Source organism: Ursus americanus, chromosome 25, assembly GCF_024610735.1.
Source record: "Ursus americanus isolate L20-20 chromosome 25, mUrsAme1.1.p, whole genome shotgun sequence".
Classification (NCBI taxonomy): Eukaryota; Metazoa; Chordata; class Mammalia; order Carnivora; family Ursidae; genus Ursus; species Ursus americanus.
In genome coordinates this window covers 35,058,207-35,079,544 of record NC_142151.1, presented here as the reverse complement: position 1 = coordinate 35,079,544, position 21,338 = coordinate 35,058,207, and the positions used below count along the sequence as shown (strand labels likewise).

The window sequence follows — 21,338 nt, the reverse complement described above, 5'->3', positions numbered from 1 at the left end:
GAATTGAATAGCTTCCTAATATACAATGAGATTGTATCCATGTGTTATGGTGTATTAGTTTTTTTTTTTTAAAGAGACACGTTAAAGCTTGGAGCCCGAGAGAGAGAGAGAGAGAGAGAGAGAGAGAGAGAGAGAGGCATAAAAAATGAGGAAAGCACTGCAGATGTGCAAACATCTGCAGGGAGTAGATATGAGTGCTTCAGGGCAAAGGGCAGCTTGTTCTTTATACCCCAGTGCCCAGCGCGGCTTCTTATAGGCATTTATGTAACAAGTACTAATCGAGTACCTACTATGCACCAGGTTCTGGAGCGACACCAATGAACCAAATGGAGAGAAATCCTTTTGTTTGTGGAGCGGACACGCCTCCTGGCGCAGGGGGCGGGGCCAGGGGCCGAACACCCTGATGCTGTAAAATCCTAAACTGTCAGGTGCGGAGAGGTGCTGCGAAGCTAGGTCGCTCCGGAGAGAGCCGAGGAGGGCGCCGCAGAGGGAGGGCAGCGCGTGCACCGTAAACACGGCGGACGCGTCGTAGGTACACTAACGTGTTGAAATTCTTCCTTGACCATAAAAGATCCATCCATCTCTCTGGGAACTTAGTCTGAACCTTTTATTCGGTTTATAGCGGGACCATCTTGTTGGGCGTTCAGCACCTCGTTAGGGCTGAAGCAGAGACAGGAACCTAAAAAGAACCAAGACACGGGTGCTGGAAAAGCACAACCCCAGTGAGGGGAGAGTGATGGTATGAAGGAGAAATAGGCAGATTCCAGCTGCCTACACCTCACGGCCTTTTGGGGCCTTAGCAAGGCCACCAAGTCCTTTACAACGTACAAAGGATTCCCTATAATCACGGGAGTTTGTTTGCTTGTTTTTAAAACACCCCTGGCATCCCAGAGTGGACAAAGCAAGGGCACTAGCTTTGAAAAATAAAGAAAGCCTTTAACTTAACCTTTGATCCAGAAGAGATCCCCATTTAGCCCCCTTTCCCCCAGTTAGTGTCCTGCTTCCCCCATCGAGATGCCTGAGTTTCTTTGAAATAATACTATTTATATATGTCTCTAATGCATATCACCCCAAAAAGGCTGCGGAATCTCAAAGGTCAGCTTTTAAATCATTTTCACAGATACTGGATTTCCATACCTTTTCCCCTGTGGACCCTGATTTGGGAAAATATGCATTTGTTTTTGCTTTTTGGGGAAGTTAGACAAAGCCAACAGGTCAGAGCCTCCCCCACAAGGCCAGACCCTCAGAGGGAATTCAATAAATTCTTCTTTCTATTAACCTCACAACTGCAGGCTTTCTCTTCGCATCTTGCAAACCAGTAAGGATCATCTTTTAATCTGATTTTTATTGTCATCTGCAAAATCCACGTGGACACCTGCAGATTATTCTGGGTTCTCTGTGGGCATACTTCTCTCTCTCTCTCTCCCTCCCTCTCTCTCTTTCTAATTATGTGCTGAGGACGCAACCCCTGAAACCAAACTCCATCCCCCCCACCCCCACCCCCTGAAACCAAACTCCATCCCCCCCATCCCCACCCCTACCGCCTGACCCCAGCAGTGTCCTCACCCTGGTACAGTACTGAGAGCCTGTCTTTTGAGAACACTGTATGGAGTAAATGGTGTTAAACTGAAGTTTTCCCCTGGCTGTAACGGTAAGACAGAGTCCTTGTCTACTCTGTAAGTGCGGTGCCCTTGACGATGCTGCCTGGCCTTTGTTGTGGGGTGAGCTGTTGGAGCGTGTGTGTAAACATCCCAGGGAGGGACAAACTCGGGGCATCCCCTGTGCAGTGCCTGCTGCTTTTGAAGTGTCTGCTGATCGTACCATTGTCATGCCAGTTGGAGGAATCCTTTGTTTTACAATGGCAGTGCTCTGAAGAGCCAGCTGATAAGACTTGGGACCCTGGTGTGAAACTGACCCTTTGAACTAGGAGGATCTTTTCAGATAAGCATGCCTTGGCATTTTTATCACACAACTTTTTATTAGAGCTCTTAACGGAGCAGGTTAGTGTCATTGCTAGACATGTAAATAAAGGTTTTTCAGGCTCTCGGGTAATAACAGAGAGATGTAGGACACGGGCCCCTTTCTTACAGAAATGAGGACCTTGGAGGTACCCATCTCAATAAAGGTTTTTAGGAAAACAGCATCGATTTGGGGGATTCATTTGTTTACCCATTTAAGAAAATTAATTATACCGGGAATGAAATACAGATGAAACCCAATTAAAGAATTTCTCAAGAAAATGTTAACGCTTTCCAACTGAAAAATGATTTTGATTATCTTTCAGACCAAAAGGCATGCATTATTTCTTAGGAAAGGTCATTGTAGAACGGGAAGCAGGAAAAAAATAGAATAAATGGCAGTCATTTTTTAATTGACATTCTAATATCCTGAGTGTTCCACATCTTGGCTATTCTCATAAAATTAATTGCATTCATCATTCAGCCATTCAGTCACTCAACAAACCTTTGTCCGGCCTTTTCTGCCTGGCGGGTGTTGGGCTAGTTCCCGGATATAGGACTGAGCAAGGCAGTCATATTCGCCATCCTCAGAAGTCTTCCAGCCCAAAAGAGACCACAGACATCATACAAATAATTAAGGGGTGAACAGAATATATAGTAGGGAAGTGACAGGTGCTGTGGGAACATTCTTTTTGAATCCCTTAGAACTTTATTCTGGTGTGTGCTTTAAAGAAAGAATTTCATTTTCCTTTTTCATCGGTTCTGTGAGAGTTTCTGTGTTTTATGCTCAAGTTTGCTTTCCATCTTTTCCTTCCTGTTAGCCTAAATGAATCTCTAGACAGTTTCCCAAAATAGAAGTTCCCATTTCAGACTAAGGAGTTGCAGATGAGTTAGAGAATTTAGGGTACATGCCTGGGAACTTTCATTTGAAGTTTTATACGGTCTAAACCCCAAAGAGACAAAAAAGGGTTGGTGTGGCTGCCCTGACTTCCAGGCGCATCCCTGTCTGTGATCTTCGTAAGAGCAGTGCTCAGCACCAGCAGGCTGCCGCTTTCAAAGGGAATAAGCCCAATTGCTTTTGCTTCCCCCCTCTGGGGTATAGCAGTGCATTTTAAAATAGCCTCTTGGTTTAAAATGGCCTCCTGTCTGTACAGCTGACCTCCATTCTTAGGTTTTCTAAATTGAAGAAATCAGAGAATTGCAGGATATCACAGTCAAAAGACCTCGGAGATCATCTACCATTTTGTAGATGAGAAACTGAGGCCCAGAGGGGTAAAGGTCTTCCAGGCAGTTGTCAGCAGGAGAAGTACAGTGACAAGCCCTGTCCTCCTCTCCATCCCAGACTCAAGAGTGCAGTGCCACAGCCTCCCTAGGGCCCTGAAAGTGGACCCACTCCCCCTCTGAATAATCCTTTTTTTTTTTTTTTAATGCTTTTGGTACTTCTCTGCCCAACTGTGTTTGTAGGCAGGCAACTCTGAGATAATTCCCAGTTGCTTAACCTAAAGCAGATTTCTCTCCCTATGGTTTTTCCTTTAAACAAACAACAAACAAATAACCAGTAAATCTATTCATAATAGCTCTCTAAATAATAAATACATAAAGCCCTGAAGAATAAAGCTATTTCTGCAACAATTCTGTATCAATGAGAGCTCTTGATGGATTTTACATTTCTAATTTGGCATGTGTTATATACCTACGTATAAAACTGTTGAGCCCAGACCAATAAAGGTTATCCTGAAAACTGTAGTAGGGATTTACAGATTTATTACCACTTGCCTTTTTTTCCCCCCAAACAGTAGCTCATTTGTGGGAATTACATTACACATAATGTTCAGACATACTTCAGTTTTAAGCCAAAAATGTTCAAGGTAATGGTACAGGATATTCTAACAGGAAAATATGTTGTGCTAAGATTATTGCCATATAATAAACTTCATAGTGCCCTTAAGCAGTATGAGTATGGAGGATCCTTTATAAAAATACTTTGTCCAGGGCCAACATTCCACCCCCTTCCCCTTTTCCTGTTCCCTTCCTCAGAGCCACATTCTCCAAACTTTTCATTTTCCACTATAACCAGTACAAAAGAAGGACTATTATCATTTGATGATTTAAAAAAAAATGTAAAAAGTGTTCTCAATCATCATTAAAGCATACTTTTACTTTCATTTGTTTATACAGTTAACTTTTGTAAAACCCTTAAGTGACAAATTGATGGATTAATTCAAAGAGATTGACATAATTGCATTTCATACCCTGATAAAAATCACACGGGAACGGGAATTGTAATCTAATCCTACTGGGTATCCTCAGATATATATTTACTGTGTTCTCTGGCTAATGAGGAAAAATTAATACTGTCAATACTGAGATTCAGCCCGGTGATAAGCTTACATATCATCTATCACATGACTAGCCATTGTCATCTTCTCTTTCTCCGCATTAAATCAACACAGATGTGCTGGCTTTCGAAATATCCATCAACATCATTCATGTTTTGCTGCCTGCTCAGCGCGACACAGCCTTTATTGATGGTATGATGGGAAAGGGATGTTAGTTCCTCCCGAAGTCTTCCTTACAGTAATAAAATAATAGCTGCAGAAAATTCTCCCACGCAATGAAACAGTTAACTGGTGGACAGCAGTTAATTTACATCAATGGGAACAGTACTTGCCTCAAAAGCTTCAGGAAAGTGCAGTTTATACGTAGGAAATGTGCTGAAATTACAAAAACTATGCATAATCGAAATTAAGCATTGCATGTCCTCAAAATAATGGGTTTAAATATTAGATGTGGAATGGCTTTACATTTCTCATTTCATGGCTTTTTTTTAACCCATTCTACAAAAAAAAAACCATGAGAAACCGTAGTTTTTCAAAGGTTTTGTGGATTAAAACCAGCAGTACAGCCGCACCAAAAGAATAGTTTCACTTAATATAATAAAAGAGAAGTTTACTGTCACTTGAGAAAGATGTCTTAAAGTGGGTCACATCCCTAAAATGACATTTATCCTTTCAGAACTTTTCATGAAAGAGATCGGAGGTTCACTCATCAGCACGACTGCTTCACAAGCAGTATCAAAGACCTCCTAGGGTCCAGGCAGAATTTTCTATTGACTACTCAATGAAAACTTAAAGTAGTTCCTCATTCTCACTCCACAAATTTACCATTGTCTTAGGAGAGCTAGCTAACCAAAGTCCTATAGGTCCATGGTTCCTAAACCCAGTTACAAATTGTAATTACCTAGGGAGACAATATGCAATGCAGATTTCTGGGTCCTAACGCCGACTTACTGAATCAAAACATAGGGATTATGGTCCAGGCATCTGTCTATCTTTTTTATTTTATTTTTTTGAGAGAGAGAGAGAGAGAGAGAGAGAGAGCCCAGGCAGGGTGGGGAGGGCGTGGAGGGAGAGAAAGAATCTTAAGCAGGATCCACGCCCAACACAGAGCTGCAAGCGGGCTTGACCTCACAACCCTGAAATCATGACCTGCGCCAAAATCAAGGGCCGATCACTTAACCAACTGAGCCCCCAGGTGCCGCGCATGTGTATCTCTTAAGGCTTTCCAGGAGATGCCAGCCAGCTCGGCATCAGTTGCTGTTTAATCACCAATGGTATGATCACCCGATTCCCATCCGTGGTATCTAATGGCAAGCACGCTTGCCCCATAATACAGGTAGAATTTTTAATCCATTGAATAAACAGTTTTGGAGCATCTGTGCAAGACAAGACAATTCCACCTTCACTGGGAATTACTGCAGCCTACAAAACACACACACACCCAAATCCAAACCCATCTCTCCCGATGGATACGTGGTCAAGGGTGGAAACTTGGGACGCAGCCATTTTTTAACTTCATAGACTGAGGAGCCACAAAGTCCTGTTTTGCAAGCACTCAAGTGTTAACCAGAAAGCAGCAGAGGCAGAAAACGGAGGAAGAATATTGTTTAGACATCCGAGGGACTCCATTTCTGGACCGTGGCCGTTTTCAGAGGCTGGGCCACATTCCTGCCATGTGCTTTCTGAGACACTTCTGTATCCTTCCAGTAAACTATCACTCCCACCCTTTGCCTCCTCAACTTAGTTTGGTTTCTGTTACTTGCAGCCTTAGAGTCCGCACAAACACAAACCTCATTCAGTATTTTCCACACAGTCCGGGGTGCATTAGCACAGCTGCCTCACGTCCCTGCCCAGCTCGGATGCCCCCCAATGGGGAAAGTAACCCGTCTGTGGAATCAGTTTCGTGACTGCTCATATTTTCTGCCCAGTCAATGTGCTTTTTTTAGAGGCCGGTATCCTTTTGTTCCTTGTCAGAATGTTCTCCTTAAAGACACTTGAATTATAACAGAGTGGTTTTCCCACTCTGCCCCCAAATTTCCCTAAACGAGAGGTTTGCTCTCCTGGCACCAGTCCCAGGACTCCTGTCCAGGAGACGCGCCTCTGAGCTGATCCTGGCTCTGTTTTCAGAAATCTGCGTTCAAGTGTTCCCATCCCTTGCTTTTTAAGTACCCTCATCTTGTATGATGTAGACTTTTCTTAAGACCCCACTTTTCTTTGCATCTCATTTCCCTTTATAGAAAACCAGCAGCAGAATTGATATTTCGGTGGGATTAGTATTTTGGAACTTCTAAAATCCACGTATGGTTTTTGTGAGGGAGTGGGGTTTTATCTCTGTTTTTTTTTTTTTTTTTTTTTTTTGCCGTGGACCCAGACAAACTCGATGTTTGTCTCAAACCTCTTTTCCCCCAAGAATCCCCTGTGTCACATAATTAACTAACCAGAGCTCCCTTTTGAGTTACGAGAGCAGACAGATGATGGGAGGACTGTGAAGAGGGATTTGTGGAGGTTGCAGGAACCTCAGATGTGAGCTAGCCTTCATCTCTCTATTAAGTGAGTTGAGTTAAAGTATAAAGAAGGTGTTGGGGTTAATCAGAGATACCCACAGCTGAGAATTACCCAGCAGCTGGGAATATTCTGATGTGTTTTGATTTCGGGCATTCATATTTCCTACGAGTGTAAGACCCAGAAGAAAAATTAGCTTGCATAATTTCTGTTACTTTTATTTTTGGTTGTCTAGTCCTTTCCTCTGAACAGATAATGAAGTCAGTGGCTCTTAATTTTTTGTTTTATTTGTATGTCTTGCATGAAAGACTGTAAATAGACCATCTCTTGTGATGGCATTGTAAGGCCTGTGCTCCTTTCTCAGTCGTTACTTTAGTTAAGATTTGCATGGTGATCATCTATTTGGGGAAAATTCCAGGGGTTTTAGTTTTAGTGTGTCTTGATTTCTCTACTACCCAACACTCCAAAGAATCTGTCCCCTGTGGAAAATGAGTGTGAGGGAAGTCTGGACATGCTTATCCCAGGTGGGAGGAACTCAGCCCAGGACTTTACTAGATAAGTAACAGGTGTGAAGTATTGTCAAAACGCTCTTCTCTTTGACAGCTGAATTGAGCCATAAAATTTTTGAATAATTTATGCAAGTCTGTGGAAGCCCAGATATAGATTGTTAATCCAGGGTTCAGAATGTACTAGTGTTGATTTCACAGTGAAATCCTTGAAGTTTATTTTTCATATGTCTCTTATCTTCGGCGTAGGTGAAAATACTCAGATTGCCTCATAAGTCAAAATTAATTTTGTAAACTATTATCCATGGTCTTAACATCTCCTGTTTGCTTCAGAGTTTATCATAATCATATGTTTCCAGTTTAAAATATTACAAGATGGCCAAGACTGGGGTTAAGAAATCTTTAAAACATCTTTAATTTCGGTTAACTGCTAAGTTGCATACTCTTCTTGGAAGCTGGATTTTTCCTCCTCCAAAAAAAAAAAAAAAAAGGAAAGAAAGAAAGAAAAAAGGCAAAGCGACATGTGGTTTGTTACATTCATTGCTCTTCTTAGCCTGTTTTGCATTAGGAGGTTATGGAAACCGAAGACTAAAAGGTCCATAAAGAAAACCTTACAGCGAAGGAAAGAAATAGAGAAAAGAGACATCTGAAACTTGGCCTTCTTCCCCCATCTGCCCTAAAAATACATTCCAGTGCACAATGTGGGTCCCTGATAGTTGTAAATAGAAAGGAGCAGAGAAGCAAATAATTTTTTTAAATCATACTTTTTAAATACTGTGGTGAAGTAGTCCCTATATTTTGTCTTTAAGAACTAAGATGTAAAACCATCTGAGAAAAAATTTACAAAACTCTGTATGTCCACTCATTCCCAGGCCAGTCTGTAAATTAATTGTTGGTTCCTCCCCTCCTCAAAACAAAGACTGCCACCAGGAATCTACCCAATGACAGTCATGGCTGCCTTACCTATTGGCAGTCTCCTAGGACTAATGCGCCAGCCCACTCTCTCCTAATTTCTCCTGGCAGTGTTGATGGTGACAGTAAATAGTATCCTTACGATGCCCAGAAAATGTGCAGTCCAGCTAGCACATTGCTTCCCTTATAATTCTACTATAAAATAAATGTTATCATGATGCTGAGATGCTCGTATTACAGGCTTTCAAGAATTCCAAATATATATGTATGCCATTATCATATTTATCCTAAAAACTCAATTAAGCATGAGAGACAGAGTGACAAACATCTTTCTGTAGATTTTAATATGCCTGATTGTGGGGAAAAAATGGTACACTTCCTAAAAGGTCTTCCTAGGGATCAGACAGTTGCACGTTCAAGAAAGTCATTTTGAAGGTTCTTGGAAAGACAAGGAAGTGGTCATAAGTGTTGCTCGCACTGGAATTTGCCCTCCTCTTTTATCTTTGGAGTAGTGGCTCCGTTTGAAGAGGTTGTCCCACCATATCACTGGACTCTTTCAAAAACCTTTGACTTTTCTGATCCTAAAAACATGATATTTCATGAAACTATTTTCTAATGATCTTTTCAGTCTTCACTAACTTGCGCCCCCTTTCAAATGTACTTTTCCATAAAGAAGAGAGAAGCATTTCAAAGATTCCTAGAATCTTGTTAGACTCTATTGAAAGAGAAGCTAACGATTCAGAAATGGTCAATAATGGGAATGTGATTCAGTCCATTATGTAAGCAACAACGCAGTCAGTCAGCAGTCCAGGATGGAACTAGCGTTTGAGTTAAGTAGAGATGTTTGCCCCTTAGTAGGAAGCACATTGTCTTTACAAACCTCTGTGAGGTAATAGGAGTCCTAATAGTTCCCTATTATTTGGTCTCATCTGCAAGAAATCTTTGTTGGGGGACATACTGGCAATTAGAATTGTCCAGAAATGCTGCCAGAGAGATTAGTAATTCTGTTGTCTTCATTTTTCATTTGCTGCAACTGAACTGAAGGACCTTAGTAAAAATAAATAAATAAATAAATAAATAAATAAATAAATAAATAAATAAATAAATGGGAACTTGGGTGGCTCAGTCAGTTAAGCTTCTGCCTTTGGCTCAGGTCATGATCCCAGGGTCTTGGGATCAAGCCCTGCATTGGGCTCCCTGCTCAGCAGAGAACCTGCTTCTCCCTTTTCCCTTGCCCCCCGCCGCTTGTGATCTCTCTCTCTCTCAAGTAAGTAAATAAATAAAATCTTCAAAAAATACCCCCCCACACACAAACACACACACACACATCATAATGTATTATGGTTCTGGGAGTTGTGGGGTAATCAATTTTGTCTGACAAGTTTACAAGTTTATTAATGGCCGCGTTACTTCAGTGTCTTTTGCCGTGAGGATGCCGCGTGAAATGCGTTCAGTAGAATGTGTCACCCACAGACTTAGAAACCGAGCCATTCTCATGGTTTGTTGTTTGTTCAGCATCATCTGCCTCTAAGTTGAGGAGGTGACGGCCGGGCTGCTGAGCCCATCCGAGAATGAGAACCTCGTTTGCGCGAGAGCTTAGTACGTCCTGACACTGGTAATGACTAATAAGAACAGAGCAACTGTTACATGTAGGAACTTCAGAAACAGGCCAGTTTTGTTGCATGTGGACAATAAAATGATGTATCTGTAGAAATTAAAATGGTGCAGCGAACGGCGTCAGAAAGCTGACCGTCTCCTTTGTCTGACCATCTCCAGGGTTGGGGGCTGGGAGGCCCAGGTCCTTTGAGGCACACAACTCTCTGGTCCTAGAGGCCAGCAAAGTTAAGACATTCATTGAGCTCCCCTTTGACTGATAATTACTGCTTCATTTCTCCCCAAAATAGTACGGTGCTTAGAACTTCTAGAATTCTTCTTCCTACTTTCCGATAATGTTGCTGGGGGCAAGCTGGGGAAAGCAAAGCATTTTATTCTGCTACTTCGAAGAAGCTCTGCTTTAAAAACAAATAACATCGTGGTCTCAGATGATAGGCTTTGATGTCAGATCAGGTTTTGAATCCCGGCTCTTGTACTAACTCACTAATGTTGAGATGGTGCAGCAAGTTGCCTTACTTTTCTCTTTTGTGAAATGAAGAGTCTAAGACCTACCTGATGCTGTTGCAAGGATTTTAACAAAGGTATTCGTACAGGATTTAGCACAGCGCCCAGCAAAGGAGTGCTCCTTGGGTAATAGCTGCTGTAATAGTCATAATAAGGGGGTTCATTTGGCGATTTTAACAAAGGTATTCGTACAGCAAAGGAGTGCTCCTTGGGTAATAGCTGCTATAATAGTCATAATAAGGGGGTTCATTTGGCGTGATTGTGTTCTTCCTCACTATGTCACCACAGAAAATGCAGTCACGTCACACTGTATGCCGGATGACACACAATTCTCACACTTGACTCCTCATTCCATCCTGATTCCACCACAGTCCTGATGTTACTGAATTCACTAGACGGCGGGCCCTAACCCAGGGGCTCAGGAAAATGCTATCAGGCAGTGCTCCCTTTCCCTCAAGGGGGCCAAGGATGTTTGCAGCCTCCAGGTCCACTGAGACCTCACTTTTTTGCCTTACAAGCAGCTCCTTTATGGTCGTCTTCAGAGAAAGCACACCCCGCTTTTCCTTCGACATTCCTGGTTTTCTCCTCTTTCTCTATCAGCCAGTCTCACCTTTAGCCCAGGATTGTTTTTGTCCGGCTAACCTGCCTCCCGGTTTCACTACTCCACACCCCGAGGCCGGCGTTACAGAGGTCCTATCACTTTACACTGATGTCTCGGTCTTAACAATTCCTCTTCAGTGGAATTAACAGCAGGCTGTTAGTGATTTGGTTGTGTCTCAAAGGTTGGGGTGTGAAGCCGCGTGAATGGGTGTTGGATCCGGCCGTTTTGCTTAGGGAACCACAGCCCAGGCCGCTGGGGGCTGCGGTACTTCTGCACCTGACCGGAGGGGGGTCCGCGCCTGCGGCCCTGCTTCCTGCACCGGCCGGAGTCCCCTGTATTCACCCACCGCCTGCTCCAGCGAGTCATCTGCCCTACGCTCCGTCCTGCGACCTCACAGAAGGGGCAGCCGCTGCTCGCGAGGAGCATCTCATCTAGAAACGAGCTGACCAAACTCAAAATGCTGACAACTCAGGAGAGGCTGTCGCGTTTGTCAAGATCTCTGTGAACCCCGCAACCCAACGTGCCTGTTTCACCGCACTGTTTGGGATGGGCTTGGCAGAAGGCGAATGGAAGCTTTGGGGAAAGCTCTTTGAAGGAGCTAGGAACACCGGAAGGTCTAGTCCTCAAAATGCTATCTCTTCCGTATGCTAATATTAACCGAAAGAGCGACCATAGCCCGTCCTATTAGCGTAGCCGCGGGGGGGGGGGGGGGCAGGAAAGCCTCTGGGTTCTCCCGAAGCTGCGTGCACAGGACAATCACGGCACTAGTGATTCACGCTAGAACCTCCGATTGAGAAAGAAAAGCAGCTGTAAATCGGGTGGAGGGACTGCCTGACCAAGCTGGGAGTCTTGGGACTGGTGGAGGGTCTTGGAGCAGGGAAAGCACAGCACAGCAGCCCTTCTGTACGGGGGCGTCGGGAACAGTGCCAGGACCCACCCCAAATGAGGTCGTGAAGTCAGTTAGCCGGGCAGATCGAAGTGAGTGGCTAGACAGAGCCATGGAGAGGGAACAGCTGGATGAAGCAAAGGGTCATGAAACAGCCTGGTAGAGCTGGAAGCCCCCCAGCTAGAGAGCCCAAAGTGAGATGGTTCAGGTAGTGGTGATAGTGCTGGAAGATTCGACGGGGGCTTCAAATGGAGGGCCCTCGCTGCGAAGAAGCCATGGAGGTGTTGGGCAGACTGTGAAGAAGGGATTTTAAAGTAGGAGAATGAACCCAGTTGTATCCGTGGTGGTCAAGTGAAGGAGAATGACGGCAGAGATGAGAGGGCGGGGAGAAGTGAGTTCGGCTGTGCGGTACCCCCGGGGTTGGGAGGGGGGGTGGACAGCAGCCACAGAGGGAGGAGGGACAGAGTTAACTGGGAAAGCTTAAAAGACACAAAGATCTGATAAGTAACCCAAAGACGGTAGGCGGGAAGGAGGGCACCTGGAGTGAGGGAGGCTCCGGGCTGATTGGTTTGCAGCTTACTGGGCTTACGGGAGTGTTGGTGGTACCATCAGGAGACTGGGAAGAGACGAGGAGGTAGGACGATGGTTTGGAGGTGGGTGGACACAGGATTTAGAAATTTGAGCTTTCTAAGGAGATTTCAAGTGAGCCAGTTTGTTCCTATCAGATCTCAGAAGCCAAAAAGAATAAATGATCTAAGTGATAAATTTCATGAGACTACTTTAAATATTGAAACTGGAAAGTTTAACCTCAAATTAGTTGACACACTTAAAAGAAATCTGAATAAAAATAAAACGATGGACTGATCATTGAGATATAAAAAGGAGTCCTTAGTAGTATGTGCAAGGTCTGTGTCAGGTTCTGCGGAGAATCAAATGTGAACAACTCACTCAACAAATATTTACTGAGAATCCCATCTGTACCAGGCAAAGTGTCTAATATACCAGGCCTGTGTATCTATCACTGAACAAAACAGACGAGCTCCCTGGCCTTTGCCGGTCTTTAATTCATTATAAACGCAGTGTTGAGGAGACTACAGCTGCGAGCATAAAGAAGAAAGGAAATATTAAAAGTAACTTGTATCAGAAGACAGTTACTCATCTAGAACTATGTGATTCAGGACCAACAGAACAGTTTGAATTCCAGATCCTGTCCCTGGCGCAATCTAATTAAAGCTTGCAAACCAGTCTCCACTACGAAATCACCTCGTTTAAATTCCCACGGTTGCAGAAGGGGACCTGGGATTGCAGATAAGATAAAGAAATGTTATGGAAAGCTTTGCTGACCTTTTTCTTTTTGGCAAGAGGCTTCTGGCTGCTTGAAACAATTCTTTGCTGACACCTCTCTAGGAACACCTTGCTTAGTCATAGCACACAGTGAACAGTGTTAAAAGCTGGCATGCCTTTGTCGGTCCAGATTCTCCCTTGTGGAGAGTCAACCATTTTAGGTGGTGGAGTTTAAATAGCATGAGAAAATACACAGGTGAGCAAAACAGCTTTGCCCATGTAGTTCATGAAATAAAGCAGCAAATACTCCATAATTTTAAAGTTTAAGACAAAGTGATACCTATTATTTCGATGTTTTGTATGAAACATGAACTGCTAGACTGTAGACCCCCCCACTTCATGTTCCAATGTCATTTTCAGTGCCATCTTGACCTCTGTAGTATGAGCTGGCTAGTTCTTCTACATAGATTACCTTCCAACCTGAAAATCGTGTGCCTGTTCCTTTCACAATGATGGACCCTGAGCTCTTTAACACTAGAGGATGTAAGTACTAAGTTTTCAAGGTGAATATCAACAGGAAGATTAAGGATGAGCCTAGAAATGTAAATCCTGGGGCGCCTGGATGGCTCAGTTGGTTGGGCATCCAACTCTTGATTTCAGTTCAGGTCATAATCCTGGAGTTGTGAGATTGGGCTCAGTGGGGAGTCTGCTTCTCTCCCTCTTCCTCCTCCCCCTCCTCTTTCTCTCTCTCAAGTAAATAAATTAAGAAAGAAAGGGAGGGAGGAAAGGAGGAAGGGAAGGAAGGAAGGAAGGAAGGAAGAAAGGGAGGGAGGAAGGAAGGAAGGAAGGAAGGAAGGAAGGAAGGAAGGGATGTAGGAATGTAAATCCTGGGTGCCTGGCTTGTTCAACTGGTAGAGCCTGTGACTCTTGATCTCAGAGTCGTGAGTTCAAACCCCACGTTGGATGTTGAGATTTAAAAAAAGAAGAAAAAAAGAAAAATCCTTCTAAACCCTCTGTCTCCCATGGGCAGGGAAAAGTATTTGCAGTTTCAAGTTAGAGCTCACATCAGGGCCAAACTTTTGGTTGTCTTTCACATAAACTATGGGAATGCTGATTCACTTAGGAAGGTCCGCACCCCATCTGCCACCCTAACCCCCAGCATACAGGCTGGGCCACCACAAGTCCAGTTCCTTCACCCTCGGACGCACTGTCTGGTCTTCTCTGCCCTCGACTACTCAGGCAGCTTCTAAACTCTTCCCACCTACTTTCTCTGCACCGCTGTCTCTGCCCTGCCTCTAACTAGGGCATAGATACAAGCATGTCACCCTTCTCTGCTTCGACTCCTGTGGCCCCTGTGGCCCCCAGAGTAGCTTAGAGGTCCTGCCTTCCTTTGGGCACAGTCTCCAGCCCTTCGCTTCTATCTTCCTGTCCGGGAGCATCTAGCTTGAGGTGAGGGAGCCTGAGGGGCCGACCCGGAAGAGTATGGAGGGGTGACGGTGGGGACAGTGTTGCGGGAGGGGTTTGGGGAAAACCAGCCCAGACCTTCAACAGAGCAGCCTCCCCTTCATCGGTTTCCATCCTGAGATTCTTGAGTTTAAAAAAATGGATTGCGTTCCCTCCTCAAAAGTTCTAACCATCGGCCACGCCCGAACACTAGCACTTTTAGACGCGAAGAAAACTAATACCTTAGAGAATTATCCCAGTGTCACCGAGTGAGTGGGTGACAGAGAGCTACCTGCAAGCCCAGCGCCTCCGGGACCTCCGCAGGAGAGCACCACCAGCGGCCTCGGAGGTGTGGGTGGGGGAGGGGACAGACAGCTGGGAGGACTGGAGGAGAAATCTGAAGAGGGATTGGCTGTAGCAAAAGTGAAAGAACCAGTGCTCTCTCATCACATTGCTCTCAATATAATCAAAGGGCGAAGGGAGTAATTGGAGGCCTGGAGAACTGTAACCTATTATAAAACACCGTAATGCCTGTTAACTCGAGGAAGAACGGGTGTCTGCCTTGGGGCCCTTCCCTGGGGGTGCTACGGACTCCGTGCACGGTAACCAGAATTGGCAAAAGGACAGTCACCCTCGGGGGTTTATCGCCCAATCTGAGGTACCACAGAAATGTTTAAAATGAACAAGAAAAAGGAACCATTTTACATAAATCTTCCATGGTAACTAATCTGGTAACAAGCATGATGAATTATTATGATTATTCCTCTGGATCTCATTTTTTTTTTTTAAAGATTTTATTTATTTATTCGGCAGAGATAGAGACAGCCAGCGAGAGAGGGAACACAAGCAGGGGGAGTGGGAGAGGAAGAAGCAGGCTCCTAGCGGAGGAGCCTGATGTGGGGCTCGATCCCATAACGCCGGGATCACGCCCTGAGCCGAAGGCAGACGCTTAACCGCTGTGCCACCCAGGCGCCCCTCATTTTTTTTTTTTTATCCAGACAAGATGTAGAATCCCACAGGTTGTTGTCAACTCTACTGTCCACTTGTATGATTTTGTGATTCTTTTTTTATTTTAAAACTCTTTTTAATTAGAAATTACGTCCTTCATACAGGTGTTACTTGAGGTTCTCGTAGTTGCCTGCCTGTATGTAGTCAGAACAGCCAAACCGCGGTCCTGGACTGTGCCGCCACTGAAGACCGAAGCGCTCACCCTGCTTCACATTATGCCAGCTGACCCGCGAGTTTATTCAGTGAGATGTCCCTTGATGAATGTTAGAGCCCTTGATCTCTCTTTTCTCTTAAGGAACTCCAGGACATCCAATCATTTAAATAGACTCTTCCTAGATTTCTGGTATTTAGATACAAATTCTTCCCAATGTCTGAGACCAAGAGCAACTCTGACTCTCAACACTGAAAAGCAGGTCTGTTTTACAAATGAAAAAGGCAAGGAAAAGGCCTCAAGGTCACCATATACAAATCACAGGAGAACCAAGAAATAGCGCCAAGGTTGGCTTTCCATTTTGTATTTTATCTCTTTCTTCCAGATCCAGTACAGCTGGCGGGTATCTGACAAACACAATGCTGCCTCTTTATTTCTTTGCCCTTGGCATTTTTCTGATTTTCTAGCCTAGTCTCTTCCATTAGGACGTTGCAGTTCAGGATGGTTTTAGGTTAGAAACAGACTGACTTGTACAAGTGTGGCATATCTGTGAGGGCCTGAGAAGAATGTCCAGAACTCCTTTGTTCACTTAACTCTTGTTATTGAGCTGGTCTGCTAAGCGCCAGGGATGATTCTAGGTGCTGAGAATATAGTAGCGAATCCCGAAAGTCTCCGCCTTTTGGGGGAGGAGAGGACAGCAAACATGAACAAACAGACACATGGTGTCAAGCAAAGCTCAGAGCTATGAATACCAATAGCAAAACCAGAGGGAGAGGTGACTTGGGGGATTAGGAGGGCTGGAGAAGGCCCCTCTGAGGAGGTTACAGTAGAGCGGAGACCAGGATGGGCTGAGGAAACCAAGTCCTGTGAATTTCTGGGCTTCCTTTCTCCGCCTCCCCTCACGTGTGATCTGCAAGCAATGAATATTCCCCCGGGCGGAAACAAAAGGATGCTGGTTGGGGGCCTTGCTCCCCATCCTGCCTAAGTTCACCCTTGACAATAGCAATGCCTTTCAGACCCGAGAAAAGTCTGTTGCATTTAGATTGAACAGGAGTAGAAGGCTTTTTAATGCTCTCCAAAGTGCTTCATCACTAAAAACCCTGACGACAGGCAATAAAGCTGACAGTAGCTGTTGAAATTGTAACAAACAGTATTTACAGGTAACTGTCTTAGAGGAGGCACACTTACAATGGCTGACATTTAATACTGATCAGTGTTGTTATGGTTTGTATTTTGGGAGGGTTCCGTGGCCTTGGCCAAAGTGTAGCTCTCCTTTAAAAGCTGCTTCTAAAAGGCTCCACCTGGCTCACAGCATTGGTCCACTGATACCCCCTTTATCGTAATGAGACCATAGTTTAGGATTTAAGTCAATAACTGTACTTTTTGTCCTCTAGATCCGGTCAGTGCATGACTTCCCTGAGGAAGCCCACACAGAATGAATTAGGAAAAAGGAAATCTGACCTAGGCCTTCATGGTTAATTTCACAGGCCCACAGAGGAAAGCAGTAACCCTGAAAGCCGCCCGCCCGCCCTCCCACGAGTCCCCACACAATCTCAAGGCCAGAGGAGCTGAGCGGTGGAACTGTTTAGGAACAGTCCTCAAAACCGGTATCTGTATTGGCCAACAGAGAGTCTATTTGAATTACAAATCCTGTTGTTTGAATCCATGTTTCCAAATTAGTCTACCAGCATAGCCATACATTTTTGTCTCTGCCATTTTAAAGCAATCACTTAAAAAAGGAGCTTCTCCTCAGCTGCTTCTCCTCTCTTTAGGGCAGAGATAACAGAAACTGGCCACAGAGTTATTTACTTGACTGCTCCATCTATGGCAACTTGTTTGTGTATTTTCCAGTCACAGTTACAGTGAGCTATTGTTCAGTTGTATACTGTCGAAACATATACATTACAAAGCACTCCCAAGGAATCCTGACGGTTCAAGGATTTTTTTTTTTTTTACCTTAAAGAAAAGGTAGGATACTTAAGGAACTGGTGACCATTTCAAGTTGTTTTTATTTAATAGCACTTTATAAACTGGCAAAACCCTTAAATATTTAAACATTGCATCTTTTTCTCTCCCCCCTTCCTATTTTATCACCTTGTGATAAGGAGGCTGTTGGAGAAATTAGAATCTGTAGTTCAAAAGAGATCCATACCTCCGGTGCTGATCACTCATCTACCCTTTTTTCGTAGGCTTGCCCTGAGGCCCTGGTTTTGCTTCTCTTGGTCCTTTCTGTAAACAACTAATGCCAACCTTCACTTTGTCTCAATGCATCTAGAAATCAGCTCAAAAACAAGATTAGACTTAAGTATGAGGCACATTCTTGTGTCTGCATGATATTCACTTAACCTGTTTATGGAGATTCTTATTCGTGTGCTTGATTAAGTGTATCCCATGACCTGGCACCTTTTCTTTTGCTGTTATTTACCGAGAAAAATAAATCTCCTGCGCTAAGCAGTGGGAATCACTGCGAAATGCAAGAAAAGTCCTAGGAGGAGAATTCATATGTTAATGAGCCCTTCCAAGTGAGAACTCGGTTAAACGTGCCATTTGCTGACATCATGTTTATGGGGCTGAGTGGAGATGATTTCTTTAAGAGGTGGCCTTGCATAATTCTCCCAGCTTTTTGTGGCCCGCGCGTGCACCTGCGGGAGGGGGAAGTTTACATAAGCGTCCTGGGGTATTTGCATCTCAGCTGCTCCTCTCACTAGGACTCCTGGGAATGGAGCGGGCGGACGGAGGTAAGGTGCTCCAGCCGCTAGGCTGGCCAAGTGGGTGGGTAACTTTTCGAGGAATAATGTGCGCGAGGACCTGGTGGAGACCTGCCAGGGGCACGGTCAGCAGTGACAGTTCCTGGAAAGCGGGCGGCCGCGAGATCAGGCTGGGCAGGCGCCTCCTGCGGACGGGAGCCGGGAGCCCAGCGGGCTTGGGACTGCGGCCCGCCGCGCTCCTAGGAGGGTGGGACCGGCAGGAAGCGAAATGGTTACTTTTTTAAATGCGGGCTCTGGTTACTTCTGAAGATCGCCGGCCCCGGGCGCAGAGCGGACACGGGGATTTTTCTCTCCCCGGTGGATGGTTCTGGAGAAACGCAGCGCTTGGGCGTGGGGGATGCGGTGGCCTGGACGAGGCTACTCAAACACGGGGGAGCAGAGTCGGCGACGCCGGCGAGGACTGAGGGTCTCCGGGGAGCTGAAGGACCTTTTGCCGGCCCCCCCCCCACGGCTGGTTAGGGAGCTGCGGAGGGTGAGGATCGCCGCGTTGCACAGAAAGGGGGTTCGAGGGGGACAGCGGGTGTGTGTGTGTGGGTGCGTCACGGCCGGGCGGGGGCTGCGGGCAGCGACCCCCTATCCGTCGGGTGGGGCGGGTGCTGAGCCCCGACAGGGGGCGCGGCCCGCCACGGTTTACTGGGGGCCCTGCGCTCGCCGCCCCCGCGCCTCCGTCCCCGCCCTGCTCGGGTCTCCTCCGGAAACGGGTGGGTGAGGGTGACCTGGAGGGCACCCGGTCCTATTTTCCTTCGGGAACCACCGCGCGCCGAGCGGCCAGTTTCGGCCCCACGCGGAGCGGTGGGCGCCGCGGATTCGCCGGCCGCCGAGGGCGCCGGGAGGGGCTGCAGGCCGCGCTCGGCCCTGCAGCCGCAGGTGGGGAGCCGCTGTCCGGTCCCGGGGCTCGATGGCAGCCGGGCGACGGGGACTGAACGCCGAGTGCTGCGGGGGTGAGCGCGTTCCCGTGCGCCCGCGGGGAGGGGGCTTCTCGTCGGAAGTTCGGGGAGAGATGGGGGCCCGGCGGCCATTCGGTATCCCCGTCAAGCCGCGGGGCGAGTGGTCTTCCTCGGAGGGGGCGCTGTGCAGAGGCGGCGCGAGGCTTTCCCCTGGAGGTGGGTGAAGGGGCTCGCAGGCGACTGCACTGTCCCCTGGGAAAAGGGGGGGCTGTTCTCTGCGGGCCTCGCGTCGGCGCCCAGGAGGGACTCGCTCCCAGCCGCTGGGTCTGGGGCTCGGCCTCTGGGGGCGGGGGGCGGCCGGGAAGGGGCAGGGGGCCGGGTCCCACCCGCGGCCCGGGGCGCCCCCTCGCGGCCCGAGCAGCCACGGCCGCGCGGAGGGTAGGGCTTTGCGGGGCGCCGACGGCTGCTCTAAGGTGTCTCTTTCCTCGGTGCGGGCATGGGCTGACCTGGCGGAACTCCGACAGCCGGCACTCGCAGCCCTATCTAGCCTGCCGAATTTTCCCGAAGAAGGGTGACATCCTTTCCCTCCGGCTCCCCTCCGGACCCCTTCTTAAAAAGCTCGGGTTTTCACATTAATCTATGTCAGTATAAACCAGGCTATGTGTGGAATTTGTTTTTACAACTCGAGTCTTGTGACTTCTCAAACACTTTCTTGAAGTGTTTTCTCTGGAAACTTGTTTCAAATGAGTGCTGTAAGTTTCACAAAGAGGAGTGTTGTTCAGGAGCCAACAGGTGACGGGGTGAAACCTGAGTCTGTGTGTACATTGGAGTCAAGTCTGGCTGCCGTTTCCTTGGGCCGCCGTTGAAAATAGAAATTCGAAAAAATCAATAGGAGACTGACTGGAACACGATTTGCAAAAATATCTGCGTCCCCCGTTATGGAAAATAACTAGTTCGTTAGCGCAGTGCCTTGCGTGGTCCGCCGTACACCCCAGCGTGCGTTTTGGATTTTGTCTGTATAGCCCGGTTTACAGCCAAAAAAAACCTGACCCCAAAAGCGTCGCTCTGGCAAAGGACCATGCTTTGTCATCATGTTTCCTCCTTTTGTTAAGCAGTCTGTCTTACTGTCGTGGAATGTATTTGTGCATGAAATTAGAATGCTTTGAAACCCCGCAGAGTTCCACATTTCCTTTTGGAAAAATGGATAGCTTCTTGGCAATTGGGTGGTACATGACAGGCCACTCAGCTGTTGGAAAATGTACAAGTTGGATAGAGGTTTACCTGGAAAATACAGAAAATGCCAAGGGGCACATGGCCTAATGCCACTAATTGCTGGTATGAAGTACTCTTAGCAAAAGAATGTTTCATTAAGCAATGTCTTTGGATACCTTTGTGATGTTTTTATTTTACAGTTATCTCTACAGTTCATTTCAATGTGAATAAAACTGAACTGGGCCCTGAACTTTGTCTTTAGCAGACAGTAAGTATTGAGTGCTCTTTGGATGTGTGAGAAAAAGAGGTAACAGTTTAGGGTCTCTACTATGAAATTCAAACCTTGGTTATCATAGTTTTGATACCTATGGCGATTACAGGTCTCTGGCTTTTTAAAAATCTCCATAAAGAAGAAATTACCTGTATCCATGGGGTTGTATATTGTGTGTGTTGTAAAGAATGGAAGTGTTGCAGGTTTTTGCATTGCCAAGTTAGTCTGTAGTTAAATTTAATTCACCTGCATATTTAGCCTGACAGAGTTAGAGCAGCTCTTGAATGGGTGTGTGAGCGGCGTCTTCTGTGTGCTAAGGCCTTGTTAACAAGCTGTTTAACAAAGAAGTTGTTAAGCAGTTTGTGGCCTACAGGATGACACTTAGCAGCAGGGGACACCTAGGGAATGTTAGCCCTACTGACACAAATCGGTATCTGTTCTGGGTTTTGGTGATCAAAGGATTTCTGACTTCCCTGGGCAGGTTCACACAAG

At 46.1% G+C, this 21,338-nt stretch overlaps 1 protein-coding gene across 5 annotated transcripts in view; it reads left to right on the top strand.

The window, feature by feature from the left end:
• PRICKLE1 (prickle planar cell polarity protein 1) overlaps positions 1–21,338 on the top strand; it is a 105,445-nt gene that overhangs the window by 65,844 nt on the left and 18,263 nt on the right. The window contains exon 1 of one of the 5 annotated variants that reach the window (XM_087855779.1): positions 17,775–18,446. The exons of 1 other annotated variant lie outside the window; for it this stretch is intronic. The gene's annotated coding sequence lies outside the window, so the exon portion shown is untranslated. Of the gene's footprint in view, positions 1–17,774; positions 18,447–18,478; positions 18,949–19,244; positions 19,418–19,489; positions 19,580–21,338 lie in introns of those variants that run through there. 3 more of the 5 variants (XM_045801248.2, XM_087855781.1, XM_087855780.1) reach the window with 3 other exon arrangements.